Source organism: Limulus polyphemus, unplaced genomic scaffold, assembly GCF_000517525.1.
Source record: "Limulus polyphemus unplaced genomic scaffold, Limulus_polyphemus-2.1.2 Scaffold274, whole genome shotgun sequence".
Taxonomy (NCBI): domain Eukaryota; kingdom Metazoa; phylum Arthropoda; class Merostomata; order Xiphosura; family Limulidae; genus Limulus; species Limulus polyphemus.
This window is the reverse complement of record NW_013665884.1, coordinates 531927-537593: the sequence shown is the minus strand read 5'-3', so window position 1 is coordinate 537593 and position 5667 is coordinate 531927. Positions and strand designations below refer to the sequence as shown.

At 29.3% G+C, this 5667-nt stretch overlaps 1 protein-coding gene across 1 annotated transcript in view; it reads left to right on the top strand.

The window, feature by feature from the left end:
- Window positions 1-5667, top strand: part of LOC106456956 (U1 small nuclear ribonucleoprotein 70 kDa-like) — a 39973-nt gene that overhangs the window by 740 nt on the left and 33566 nt on the right. The window lies entirely within an intron of this gene.

Genomic DNA, 5667 nt, shown 5'->3' with positions numbered 1-5667 from the left:
TAATTAAACGTACCTAACTACTTTCGTTTAGTTTTAGTTATGTTATCTTTTAGTTGTAGTCGTGTAATAGTTGTTGTATATAGATAGTAAATAATTATATATATATATATATATATATATATATATATATGATGCTAATTAAGTAATTTGTGCACCTTAGCAAAGACATGTTTAGTGTTAATGATATTCAATTATAATTAATTAAAGTTATAACTTTTAGGCACTGAGCATTTTCATAAAATTCTTCTATACATTTTATGTGAGGAACAGATTTTGGATGATACTTTGAATGGAGCCTTTCACCATTTTTGTTTTTGTCACACAAGCTGATATTATATCACTAAAACAATCTGAAACAGATTTATGATAATTTTATGATGCATTACCAATAGATCATGTAATTAAAGTTAATTAGTGTTAGATAATTCCACACTAGTCTCAGGTTTTTTTCTGGACTGAGTTATTTTTAATAAGGAAAATAGATATTAAATCATTCAGTTTTGAATGATACCGTAAGTTACTTATTATTTGCATGAAATTAACATTTGCTAGTTTTGTGGAATGTTCCAGCAAAATAAAGTCTTTACGAGTGATAAATGAAACCCAAATAGATATATACAAGTAAATATTATTTATTCTTTAGCACGATAATGAAATGGAGCACTGTATAAGTGACATTCGTGAGTCAAATTACAAAAGTTTTTTTACACTCAACAATCTATGGGAACATACAAAACTTCATTAGATCAGTTTGCATCATTTACAAATTACCTCTTGGCTTTAATAAGCCAATGTGCACGAACTGGTTTCAAAATGGCCGTCTGGGTGTCAATGTTCATGTGGTGGTTCTCCGTATGTGGGCTGTCTCCTAACAAATACAACTTTGTTGGCATACCACTAATGGAAACATTTTTTTCAGATGATTTTTATACATTTCCACAAAGACATTTTTGAGAGGTACGTAATGAAGTTGTGATGGTTCGTTGTTTGATGTTGCCAAAAAATTGCAAGTAATTTTATATCTGCATAGCCATTTGAGAAACTGTTCTCAATATGCTATATGCAGATAATAACTTGTAATCTGGAAACAGCAAACAATGAGGAGACATAAGCTGTAGTCAGGTAAGTACATGTAGCACCTGCAGTAACATGCCCAGAGAAGTTCATTGCTTTTAGTAGGTGGATTATCAACACATCAATTCAATTGCACAGTGTGATTACAAAGGCTTATAGTAAGTATGAAAAATGTTGCTCAGAAGAACAGAATGTCTTAAAAACTTTTCTAAATTCATGTAATGGAAAATTGATGTATATTCAATTTAATTTTTCTACAAAAGTTAAAACCCGTAAAACAAGTTTCAGTGTAAAACCATGAAAGATAATTCCTGCAAATATTAAGTAAACTACGGTAATTGCTAAAAAAAATAGTCACTGTTTTGACTTGCTCACCAAGAGAAAATGCACTTGTCAGGGGCGAGTAGGTGATCATAGTCTTAAATTCTTATTTGAATGTTGAATTTTCAGAAGGATGACCCTTCACCCTATTAGAAAAGTAGCACAGTCTTAACTGAAATTGTTTTTCATATTTTAAGTGTTCTTTAATCTTACTGTATGCAGTTATGGAAATGGGTTTCAAAATCTTTTACATTTTGAAAAACATCAATAAATATGCCTTTTTCTACGATGAAATGTTGATAATTTCCCATTTCCCTTACAAAAACATCAAACTGAATAGGCCATATTCTGAATGAAACCTAAACAACATCTTATAATGTGAAGGGATGAGTTTCTCTGACTTGTACACGATAAACCTTTCAACTTGAACCTTATGAATGATTCAACGTCATTTAGTTTCCTTTATAAAACTACAAAAATAATTGGTGTAATAACTTTATTAGGTTAAGAGACATCTGTTGTGTGTAGCCCAGTTCAACAAATAATTCAAATCTTTGAACTCCTCATTAATTTAATATATTTGTGTTTAACTAAAATACTGGTTATTCTATTATCAATCTAATTAAGAAAATGTGAAATAGATGCACTATTTTTTTAACTACAGTACAATTAATAACGTTACTGCAGGTATATTGAAAGACCTACATTAAGATTTTTGCTTCTGTTCCATAAGTCAAGGATTGTATATACTGTGGGAATATTCAGTAATCAGAAAATGTGGGCAAAATAAGGAAGTTACAATTAAAATTATTGTGTACAAGTGTGTATGGTGCAGATGCTGTTGGCTATACCAGTTTCAGAACTTTTTGCCCAATATACTTTAATCATTAGTATTAAGAGATGGGTGATTTAAATTTGATATAAACAGCTTTACAGTTGAAATGTTTCTTTTAACCAGTAAAAATTACATAATTGTTTTTTTATTTCAATTGTAAAATTGTTTATCAAACTATAATCATATTTTTCAAATAATTGGTAATAGATCAGTAATGTATTTATAGGAAAAGGAATAACTATTTATTTATTGGTACATGAACATTCCTGCTCAAAACGTTCAATTGCACAAATATGTAAATATGTTTTCTTAAATGTTACAACCCAAATATGCAGATACAAATTAGTTGTAGTTGGATGAACTGTGTAGTGTTGAGTTTGATCAATTATACTTACGTTTCTGTACACTAGACTATTATTGTTTCTTTCATATTTTGTCTGGTGTGGCAGATGTTAACGTAGTTTATGATTGCATTGCATACAGTAATTATGATGCAATTGTTCGATTAAAATATTGATCACAAACTGAAAGTGGTTAGTTTTTAAGCTGAAGAGTGCAAAATGAAATGTTAGTTGCACTTCACTTTAACCCTATTGTCACGGGTCAAAGGCCATATGATCATGTTTATTGACTCTAATTCAAAATTTTATTCATCAGTTTTATGAACTTGTGTCAATAAGTTTGGTATCAGATTGTATATTATAATTCAAATTTTAGTATTATATCTAAATATTAATTTTTGTGTCACGTGGTATGTTGAATGCAGCATTGGTTCAAATTAGATGTTTGTTATGTTCAAATACAAAGTTTATAGTTTCTTACAAATTAGGAACTCAAATTACAGATATTAACAAGCTAGAATATAAAATAAGAATCTCCTATCTTTTCTATTTGCTGAGATATTGCTACATTTACTGACTCAAACGCAGTGGCCCCACCCACCTCTTTCCATTTTTAGAAATGCTGATATACACATACTTCTGTCTATGATGTGAGAATAATCAATCAAAAGCTCAGAATGTCCCCCACATGGTTCTCTGAGCCTTTAAAACCTAAAAAAAATACTTCATTTCAGATCTTCTATGTGTGCAATTTGATAAGGCTTAGTTTGCAACTAGAAGAGGTAATTGTTTGCTATACTTCTTCATTTAGTGTTCTATGTTTTAAGAAAAATAAGTTTAAGAACTTGTTTGTGAATAGTAATAATGTATGTGCATATGGACAGGTATATCTGCTATAACTTGTGGAATGTGTTCCTAAAAAACAGCATGTTATACAAACTCTCATTATAATATGCAAGTTTTCCAACAGGAAAAATGTTATAAGTCAAGTATGCTTCCTTGCAAAATCATTTTTCTCTTAACCCTTTCTAGATGGGTCACAGTTGAAAGGCCATGTCATTGTATTTGACTCACATTCAAAATTTTATTGAACTACTATTTCATGAATTTATGTCAATATGTTTGGTATCAAACTGTAGATTATAATTCAAATTTTAGTATTATACCTTAATTTCTTAATTTAAAAGTAAATATTAAAAAAACAATTAAATATCGATTTTTGTGTGTCATGTAGTATGTCGAATGTAGCACTGGTTCAAATAAGATGTTTGTGATGTCAAAATACTAAGTCTATAGTTTTGTGCAAATTAGGAACTCAAATTACTGATATTGACAAGCTAGAATATAAAATAAGAGCCTCTTATCTTTTCAGTTTGCTAAGATATTGCTCATGTAATCAATGAAATACATTGGCACCCCGCCCACCTCTTATATACACTTACATCTATATATGACATAAATAACCAATCAGGAACTCAGAATGTACCCCTAGTGGCTTCCTCAGCCATTTTAACATGTTTGGATGCTATTTCTTTTTTTTTTTTGAACCAAGATTTCGTGGAGGTAGGGTGTATCTTTAGTCTGCTCAAAACTTCATACAAAAACCTTGTAATGTTTATTGATGATCTGATAAGTTTGTGAGGATATGCTTACTAATTTAAAAGTTATAGCTTAAACTCTAACAAGCACAAATGGTTGAGGTTGTTTCCTGGGACTGAGCCTGTGCTGAAAGAGTTAAAATAAGACAAACCTGGTAACGCTTCATGTATAACCACAAAACACTCGCTTGTATGCAGTAATTATTTTATGAAAGGTAAGAGATGATGAAAAAAAAAACAAGTTTAAAATTATTACAATTTAAAAACTACTCATCCTAAAGCAACAAATTTCGTGAGGGAATTTAGAATTGTAAACTTTATTTAGCAAAATATGGACATCGTACAGAGTTTGTAATAACTCAAGTGTTTTATAACGGCTATCTAGACTAGAAGTTTTAGTATTTAAATCCTTCAAAATTGTATACACTTTTCCATTTTAATTTTGATTGTATGATGGACTAGCAGAGATCTGCAAAACATTTGCAGTCAAATTAGTATCTTTATTACAACAGTACTTCTTTAAATGCAGGATTTCTAGAATAATACAAAATAATTTAATTGCAGACACCAAAATCTAAAAGTCCACTTGTCTTAGGCCTAACATTAGTCAAGCTGTTATCAAGTACTGACTATATTTGATATAGAGATAAGTTAACAGTAACTTGTTTAAGTTTTTTGCTTTAGTTTAGTTACAGCTAAACTTTTATAGTACTTAATACTGTCAGTAAATAAACGTTTTTTATTCTGACCTAATGTTAGACATTTTTAAAAACTTTAAGCTATTAATGTTATACAAAATGTCTGCTAAGGTATATTTACATCTTCATTTTGTTTACATCCATTGAAATGAAGTGTGTGTGCATTTTAAGGACAGACAAAACTGAGTATTAAACTGATAGATTAGATAGTAATTTTCATAGATAGTTTAAGAGTTATTACGCTTTTAATACTTTGAACAAATAAACTAAGGATCTTGTTTGTAATTTTAGCTCTACGTTTCAAAGTTCCAAAACCTTTTAGAATCGGATTGCATTATCTACAAATTTTATTTCAAAACTGTTTTTTGCTATTTTATTTTGATTTCTCCCATACCTACTCCAGGAATTAATCTTGTTAAACTTCCTTATTTAACCATTTATTTTATTGTCCAGTTTCATCTAATTTTAGAAATGTAATGATTTTTTTATATCTTTTTAAAAATATACTGGTTTATTCCATGTCTTTTAAATGTTACAATTTGTAACAGTTTCATCCTATTTGATGTTTTGCAGTGATTTTTCTTGTGGTTTGATTTTAAAATATTACAGGTGGACTCTTAAGAAGATAAAGTTGAACTATTTTAAACTTGGAAGTGTTAAACATTGTGATGGGTTAACTCTTTGAACCAGGGCTTGGTCCCTTTGACTCGGCTCGTAACCATTTTGTGATTGTTATAGTTTTCATGCTATAACTTTTAGATTAGTAAGCGAATGTTAATGAAATTTGGTAGTTTATCAGT